Below are 10,229 nucleotides of genomic sequence, written 5' to 3'. Positions count from 1 at the left end.
TTATACATGCTAGTATTCAATTCACAATGACATGTTAAAAAAGTGGAATCCACATTGATTTAGTAGTTCACTGTTTAATTGTTAATTTTTTGATTGTTGTGAGACTAAAGTTATTTTCGCAAAGTAAGTAATTCTTGATTTCTAGAACTTTATATAATTTCGGGTACAGTGGAAGGAAATTTTAGCACAACATAGGAAATATGGCTATGATTTCAGATGAAACATTTAAATATGAGTAAAATAGAATGAGAATGATAGAGTAGCTACTTGAATGTCATGACTAGATTATGGGAACTATTGCTTTTCGCACTTGATGAAGAAGACGGTTAATATACTCTATTTTCTAAAAAACAAAAACAATTACTATGGTTTGCAATACTAAAGGGGTGGTGACTTTTTTCTTTTTCTTTTTTCTGCTGGTGTTGGTGATTTGCTTCTTCAAGTTGTCAAGCATACAATTATATTGTTGGCAAAATAAATCAAGTTTAGAAGTATCTATTTATTTATTTACTAATTTTATTGGAGTCAGAGTTTTAGTAGTTGTGTTATTTAGAAGTATGTGTTGATGTAAGTGATTTCTTACCCAACAACACTGATAGATTATAAATAAAGGATTAGTAGTGATATGTTCTTAAAAGAGTCTAATAACATCTATAAGGTTATGTTGTGGTGTGCATTTCTACCATTATTTTGAGACATTAATAATATTATGAGTAATTTATTTCTTTCCTTCCACATAAATATTTTGAATGATTTTTTTTATTCCTTCAATTCTATAACCCTACACATATCAATTATTATTAGAAGCCTAAATTTGGGTTCTACAATTGGTATCAGAACTAGACTACAAGGAGGTTAGTCCTGCATTTCCACTATCATAGAGTTAGAGCATAAAGTTGTTGAGAAGTATTTAGTTGATCAAGTTAAACCACAAAGTTCATCCTAAAGTTTATAATGGGTGAAGAATTTGACTATAAGATTGGTTTGAAAATTATCAGATTGTTATGAATGTTATGACAAAAATTAGATAAGAATCCTATCAAATTTGTTGATTGTTATGGGTTGTCCAATTGAAAGATTTGATTAGTTAATCAGCAAGAGAGACTAGGAAAACTTGACAAAAGGGAGAGGAAAATTTATTCAGGCATTTAAATTGTTAATATACTATATTTTCTAAAAATAAAATCATTTACTATGGTTTGCAAATACTAAATGCGGTGGTGACTTTTTCTTTTTGTTTTTGTGCTGGTATTGGTGATTTGCTCTTTCAAGTTGTCAAGTATACAATTATGTTGTTGGCAAAATAAACCAAATTTAAAAGTATTTATTTACTTATTTACTAATTTTATTGGAGTCAGATTTTTAATAGTTGTGTTATTTATAAGTATGTGTTGATGTAAGTGATTTCTTACCCTACTAGATTATTTTTTATATATATAAAACATGAGTCAATATTATTAATAAACTAGCTGAAAATCATCTAATACGATTTGCTTGACAAAGGAATCTGCACTAATGGCAGAAAATACATTAAACATGTCACATATATATTTGATCTGAAAAATCATTAGATTTAACAAATGATAGGGTGTAAATTGTAGTGCATTTATAGCTATACATTGCTAGTTAACTATGTCATTTGAACTTTATCTTGAGCAGAACTACTTAATTTTACTCTTATATTGTTCTAATAGGTAAAAACTCAATTGGAGAGTAAACGGACGAAAAACGTGGCATGAAGAAGCAAGGGAAGAGGGAAAAATCAAGAGAAAGAGGTTTGACAAGATAGACATGTTTCAGTATTTTGATGGTAACTTGAACTATAGAAATTGGATTGAGATGATTATTGATTCAATTTGAAGTTAAGACAATGCTCTATAACTTTTATGAGATACCAAAGTCGAGTTCTCACTTTTTCATAGTCAAAAGTCCAAGTTACTAAAATATAGTTGCGCTACGATACTCTTACGACTAGGTCTCAGTATTTTAAGCATATCTTAAAGTCCAGAACTCCAAATGACTTGATTCTTACAGCGTTGCAAAGCTTATTTAAAGGAATACAACTTTTGTGCTTTGAGCAAGAACTTCTTCGACCTCGTTTATAGCATTTTTGGGCCCGAAAAGTGATATGTGCGTGGATCCGTACCAATCCACGGACGGTCCATGACTCGCGCCAGATATCACCAAGGACTTCGTGTGAGGACTCCACCTCCCCCTAGGGCATATCCCAGGATTTAGCGGACCGCCTGCCCACCTCTCGCTAGGACTCACTCACTCGCTTCAAATAAAATAAGTTACAACCTCAAGAGTAAAGGAAATAACAGTTCCCAAATTTAGAACGTATATGTACATTCATTTCTATTCAAAACATTCGTACAATCCCAAATATATCACAAGATTTAAGTTCTCAATACATTCAACCCTAATTGAGAGACTAGTACGAGTATAATCGCAAAATTTCAAAAACTAGACTATGCTAGCCTGTACAAGTTTCACACCTCGCTCGTACCCCTGTAAGGAAAACAAATGGCGTGTAATGAGCTAAAAACCCAGTGAGGTTCCAAATAGCAAGTTGACCATTATTGAAAAATTCATGTATCAAAGTAGCAAAGTAGTGAGCATAACCAATCCATAAAAGTGAGCAATAACACTTCAAATAACAAATCTCAAAATGAGCGAGTGTAAAATTTTTTTCTAAAAGAAACAATAACACTACGAATAGCAATCAAAGTATAAGGATACAGATGACTCTCAGGAGCCAATTTCCCGTTGCTTTACCAGAGCTTGATCAAGTATTAGTTGACACTCCGTCAACCTTCAAGTAAAGTAACTAATCCAGTAGTGCTTCGCTTAACACCAATCCATCCACCATTCAACATCCTTACCAGGTCCGAACACCAACTAAACACTAGTGGTAATACTCAAATATACCGATTAGTCGAGAAGATAACACTCCACTCGACAACACTAGATACCCATGGATCGTTATCTAACCGATCAAGTCCTTGCCGACTCGACTCGATTAACTAGCCAGTGGGATTTGGGTTCTTAAGTAGTCACTATAGTCAACGACCAATCGACTTAGTCAAGAGAAAAGTATGGAGACGGGAATGAGAGGTACCTCCCACTCGTATCGAGTGTGGTACATACTGTTGTTCAGTACTTACAAGTCAAGCATAAGTACAAATACAAGTACAGGTCAATGCAAATCAAATCACTTGAACAAGCATGAATGAGATATCAAGTATTTAGTTAAGTTAACTCAAGTGTGATAAAATACACACTTGCCCGACCAGACGAAACAAATATTATCCGATCACGTTGGTAAATCAAATAGCAAGTTTAATAATGTATTTGGAAGCACTCACCAAAAATTTAGTGCTTGTCAAAATCACGCTCAGGTGTAACTCATTCGTTGGAGTTCAAATCTGCGATAAAACATCATTTAAGAGTTTTGAAATTAACAAAGGTTCGAAAGTTAAGCGTTTCGTTTAACGAAAATCAAGTAAGTGAAACTCATTTGGGTAATATTCATATTACTTATCACACCCTAAAAAACTCATGCTCGCTCTTTTAGTTTTGGTAAGGAAGCGATTAAAACTTTGAAATTCTTATTTGAGTAAAAAAGACGAGGAAAACGTATTTCTATTGGTCGCTACTTTCATGTTTCCAAGGGTACGAGTTTCGGTCAAATCCCAACTTATATACCGCTACGAAAGAAGACTCGAATACTCTAGACAATTCAAATTCAATTCGACTTCAAATCTTCGCTCAATTCGCAAGTACTGACGTCTAACCCTCGAGTGAAAATTTGGGCGGCATGCCCTTTCTATTTAGCTATTTTTCAGCCATTTATGGGTTCATTATGTTTCTCAATTCAACCCAATTCACACATAAGCAATCTTAACACAATATCCCTTCAATAGGCTCAATGTCATCCCAATACAAGGCAATCCTAGTAATGCAACTATCAAAATCAAAGATGGAAACTAGTATTAAAGAAGAATAACTAAGTAGCAGACTTGACACCTTCTAGAGTTTTGATCACAACTGAAGTTACACTTATCGTATTGGGGTATATTTTATGGTGTTTTGAAGATAAGACAGAGAGCTACATTTCTTATGAAGACATCACCTCCCAGTTCATGCATTTTCGAGGTCAAAATATGACATCTCAGAGAAAATAGAAAGCTGCCTGTGCAATAGGGCTTTTGGCAGTCAGGGGTATTTTAGTCATTTCATATGCTAAAATACTCCGATTGAGTTGAAATTTTATAGGCATATAGTTAATTCTATTCCCTACAACTTTTATGTTTTGAGCAAGACCTGATTCGGCCTCTATCATGGACGAATATGCAAGTCAGAAACATGACAGATTCATCATCAAAGCAGGAAATTCACTTCTACTCTAAAAATTTATATCCTAACTCAATACTATCAAGTCCTATATCATCAAAACTATCAATTACTAGGTAGACAATCATAATCAAGGCTGAAAATGTAAATCCTAGCTAACCCTTCCATTATATCATCCAAAATTGAATCATTAACCATAATCAGCCAAGAACATAAGTTTCTATCTAAATTTAAACAAGATTAAGGAAGAGAAAAGGAAAGGAATCATGATACCTTCCAATAATTGCTTGTAAGTGAAAACCGCACTCATTTCTTCCAAAACTTTTAAATAAATGTTTAGTTCGGTTGATTTCACTCAAATAATGATGGATTCAAGGTAAAAGTTGAACTTTGCTCTCTTGTTGTTTTCTTCTCCTCAATTTTGGCCATGCTAGTAAGAAATGAAACAAAATTGGCCAAGAAGAAAGATAAAAAGAAAGAAACTTGTCTTAGTCAAACAACCATTGGATTGCCGACACTTGTCGCTCAAGATCTTTCTTTGTTTTTGTTTTCTTTTCTTCCTTTTCTTTAGTCAATAATGGTGGCCGACTTATGGGTTGATTAAGAGCTAATTAACTCAATTAAAAACAAGAAGATTAAGGTGCTAAAGTAATGTTCAAGTGGTGTACTCACTCGGTAGCAAACGGTGCACGTCAGTTCAAGTCTATTTTCCTTAACTCGCACGTACTTGTGTTTTTACTTATGGTTCAATAACTTATTATTATCACTTCTAATCATACACTTTTTTTTATCTAAAACTCACTCTTAACCACCAAATTTAGTACACACATCTCACCAAGTGATCACACGGCCAAAATACATGAAAATCCTAATTTACCCGAACTATAAAATTAAGGGTAAAATTGTTAAATATCTTATTCATTACAACTATTGAGAGAGTAAATGAGTAGTAAAGTATCATAATGTAATTGAGTCAAAATAAAAGAGAATTTTACGAAAATATGAGCAAATTTTTCGGTCATCACATTCTCTCCCCTTTAAAAAAATTTTGTCCTCGAAATTCATACATTTATTCGTAAATAACTCAAGGTATTTTTCTTGCATGTTCTTCTCTAACTTTCAGGTCTCACCATTAGCTAAACTTTTAGCCAGATAATGAAAAACATGAAATTTACCTTGGTGGTCTAAGGCTACACTCTGACTGGCACTCTGAGTTTATCCCCTCCTACATTCGGTTGTTTAGAGATTGATTTGCTAGCCGACTGAGCATCACTAATCAGGAGGCAATTGGCGATTTGATGTTCAATACTTCCACACCTTAGGCACTTTCGAGTTTTTCTCCAACAATTATCCTTAGTATGGTTAGTTTTCCCACAGTACCCACAAGTTATTCAAGAAACTGAGGTCTGACCTCCTTGCGAGGCACCTCTTGCTTGTCCCCCTTCACCTGGGGTTTCTCTTGTAGTAACTTCTTTAGGTGTCCCCGATATTTACTCATCACCATCTCTTCGACCCACCTTAGAGGGTGGCATATCTAAATCACTTTGTTCCTGCCCTTGACTTCCACCAGACGCACCTCTCCTTTTTGCATGAAAAATTCTTACTTGTGCCCTGACAATTTCTATTTTCTGGGCTTTCTCCAGTACCTCCGTAAAAGTATTAATTTGTGTCGCCGCCAAGGCCTCTTGTATTTCTTCATTGAGTCCCTGTACAAATCTCCTTAATCTCCTTTGCTCCATAGCTATTAATTCAGGAGCAAACTTAGATAGTTTAGTGAACTGAGTCTCATACTCAGATACACTTAGGGTTTCCTGATGGAATTTAATAAAATCATCCTCTCTCTTCTCCTGTACTATCGGTGGAAGATATTTCTCGTTAAACTCCCGCACGAAATTCAACCAGGTCCATGCAGTCCCTTCTATTTCTCATTTAGCCCTAATTACGTTCCACCAGGTTCTCGATGGTCCCTCAAACTAAAATACAACAAAATTCACCTGCCTATCCTCCGTATAGTTTAAGGTATCGAAAATATTGATCATTGTGTCTAACCACCTCTCAGTTATCTCAGGGTCCGGTCCTCCAAGAAATTTAGGAGGAGAAAACTTTTGAAATCTCTCTAGAGCATTATGTTGCCTCATTTCAGAGTCCCTATATTGATTAACAGGGGTTTGACCCTGCTGCTCTACCAGTCGAGCAAGTATATTGGTCATTTGCTGAATTGTCGTTGCTACATGGTCCTCCCCTTTAGCTCGGGGTTCAGGTTGTGACTCAACCGTTTCACCTCTCTCCTCTCTCGGTTCCCGTACTGGTTCTTGTGCCTGTCTAGCCCTACGGCTATGGTTAGAACCATGTCCTCGGGTAGTTTCACGTCATTGACTCCGCCTACCCTCCATACCTCTTTTGGACAATAGCTTATATAAGTATAAGCAAAATAAAATAGTTATAAAATTCGATAAAACATTTTCAAATCATAAAATGAAAAATAATAGAACACATTGAAAATGACATACTTTCGTTATATACATATCATAACAATCCACATATCCTATGAGACATTAATCCTAGGTATTGATCAAGCCCTACACAAAACTTGAAGAAGTACAACTAAGTACATACACGTGATTAATGAGGGTCCCAAATCTTACTAATATTTTCAATATATCCTAAGTCCAGTCTATTCGCATTCCCCGTGCCTTGACTTTCGCCATCCAGGTTTATCATAATATTATTCGGGATATTGAATTATCATAAAGGTATCACTCTTTGGTACTCGGGTACAGGAATCCGAAAATATGATAATTCACCACTCAAGTTAGCTAGGCTAAAGAGAAAATCAGCCACTTTTAAAATTCCTACCCAACATACATATCTAAGGTCCCTAACAATAGATATTTGTTCCACTACAGTGCGAGAACCCTCTCCCGGCACGAGTTCAATAAGAGCTCTTATACCATCTCTGACGACCCTACCTCCCCCTAGGGCGTACTCCAGAGTTTAGCAGACTGCCTGCCCAACTCTCGTCAGAACTCACTCACTCACTCATACACTCATTTCAAATAAAATAAGTTACAACCTCAAGAGTAAAGAAAATAACAGTTCCTAAACTTGGAACGTACATGTACATTCGTTTCTATTCAAAGCATTCGTATAATCCCAAATATATCACAAGATTTAAATTCTCAATACATTCAACCCTAAGTGAGAAACTAGTGCGAGTATAATCGCAAAATTTTAAAAACTAGACTATGCTATCTTGTACTAGTCTCACGCCTCGCTCGTACCCCTGTAAGGAAAACAAATGGCGTGGAATGAGTTAAAAGTTCAGTGAGGTTCCAAATAGCAAGTTGACAATTATTGAAAAGTTCACGTATCAAAGTAGCAAAGTAGCGAGAATAACCAGTCCGTAAAAATGAGTAATAATATTTCAAGTAACAAATCTCAAAATGAGCAAGTGTAAAATTCTTTTTTAAAAGAAACAATAACATTACGAATAACAATCAAAGTATAAGATACAAATGGCTCTCAGGAGCCAATTTCCCGTTGTTTCACTAGAGTTTGATCAAGTATTAGTTGACACTCCGTCAACCTTCAAGTAAAGTAACCAATCCAGTAGTGCTTCTCTTAACACCAATCCGTCCACCATTCAACCCCCTTAACGGGCCCAAACACCAACTAAACACTGGTGATAATACTCGAATATACCGATTAGTCGAGGAGGTAACACTCCATTTGATAACACTAGATACCCATGGTTCGTTATCTAATCGACCAAGTCTTTGCAGGCTCAACTCAATTAACTAGCCAGTGGGGTTTGGGTTTCCAAGTAGTTATTATAGTCGATGACCAATCAACTTAGTCAAGAGAAAAGTATGAAGACGGGAATGAGAGGTACCTCCCACTCGTATCGAGTGTGGTACATACTGCCGCTCAGTACTTACAAGTCAAGCACAAGTACAAATACAAGTACAGGTCAATGCAAATCAAATCATTTATACAATCATGAATGAGATATTAAGTATTTAGTTGAGTTAGGTCAAGTGCGATAAAGTACACACCTGTCCAACCAAACGAAACAAATGTTATCCGATCACGTTGGTAAATCACATATCAAGTTCAATCATGTATTTGGAAGTACTAACCAAAGATTTAGTGCTTGTCAAAATCACGCTCAGGTGTAACTCATTCGTTAGAGTCCAAATCTGCAATAAAACATCGTTTAAGAGTTTTGAAATTAACTAAGGTTCAAAAGTTAAGCGTTTCGTTTAACGAAAATCAAGTAAGTGAAACTCATTTGGGTAATATTCATATTACTTATCACACCCTAAAAAACTCATGCTCGCTCTTTTAGTTTTGGTAAGGAAGCGATTAAAACTTTGAAATTCTTATTTGAGTCAAAAAGACGAGGAAAACGTATTTCTATTGGTCGCTACTTTCATGTTTCTAAGGGTACGAGTTTCGGTCAAATCCCAACTTATATACCGCTACGAAAGAAGATTCGAATACTCTAGACAATTCAAGTTCAATTCGACCTCAAATTTTCGCTCAATTCACGAGTACTCACATCTAACCCTCGAATGAAAATTTGGGCGGCATGCCCTTTCTATTTAGCTATTTTTCAGCCATTTATAGGTTCATTATGTTCCTCAACTCAGCCCAAATTCACACATAAACAATATTAATACAATATCCCTTTAATAGGCTCAATGTCATCCCAATACAAGGCAATCCTAGTAATGCAACTATCAAAATCAAAGATGGAAACTAGTATTAAAGAAGAATAACTAAGTAGCAGACTTGACACCTTCTAGAGTTTTGATCACAACTAAAGCTACACTTATCGTATTGGGGTATATTTTATGCTGTTTTGAAGATAAGACAGAGAGCTACATTTCTTATGAAGACATCACCTCCCAGTTCATGCATTTTCGAGGTCAAAATATGACATCTCAGAGAAAACAGAAAGCTGCCTGTGAAATAGGGCTTTTGGCAGTCAGGGGTATTTTAGTCATTTCATGTGTTACAGTGCTCCGATTGAGTTGAAATTTTATAAGAATATAGTTAATTCCATTCCCTACAACTTTTATGTTTTGAGCAAGACCTGATTCGGCCTCTATCATAGACGAATATGCAGGTCAGAAACAGGACAGATTCATCATCAAAGCAGGAAATTCACTTCTACTCTAAAAATTTATATCCTAACTCAATACTATCAAGTCCTATATCATCAAAACCATCAATTACTAGGTATACAACCATAATCAAGGCTGAAAATATAAACCTTAGTTAACCCTTCCATTATATCATCCAAAATTGAATCATTAACTATAATAAGCCAAGAACATAAGCTTCTATCCAAATTTAAACAAGATTAAGGAAGAGAAAAGGAAAGGAAATCATGATACCTTCCAATAATTGCTTGTAAGTGAAAACCACACTCCTTTTTTCCAAAACTTTTACCACACAAAGCTTCCCTAACACCAAAAAAGAAATTTAATCGGTTTAGTTCGATTGATTTCACTTAAACAATGATGGATTCAAGGTGAAAGTTGAACTTTGCTCTCTTGTTGTTTTCCTCTCCTCAATTTCGGCCATGCTAGTAAGAAATGAAGCAAAATTGTCCAAGAAGAAAGATAAGAAGAAAGAAACTTGTCTTAGTCAAACAACCATTGGATTGCCGATACTTGTCGCTCAAGATCTTTCTTTGTTTTTGTTTTCTTTTCTTCCTTTTCCTTAGTCAATAATGGTGGCCGACTTATGGGTTAATTAAGGGCTAATTAGCTCAATTAAAGAAAGAAGATTAAGGTAATAAAGTAATGTTCAAGTGGTGTACTCACTCGATAGCAAACGGTGCACGTCGGTTCAAGCCTATTTTC

Source organism: Coffea arabica, chromosome 2c, assembly GCF_036785885.1.
Source record: "Coffea arabica cultivar ET-39 chromosome 2c, Coffea Arabica ET-39 HiFi, whole genome shotgun sequence".
Classification (NCBI taxonomy): Eukaryota; Viridiplantae; Streptophyta; class Magnoliopsida; order Gentianales; family Rubiaceae; genus Coffea; species Coffea arabica.
Note: the sequence above shows the minus strand (reverse complement) of the source record.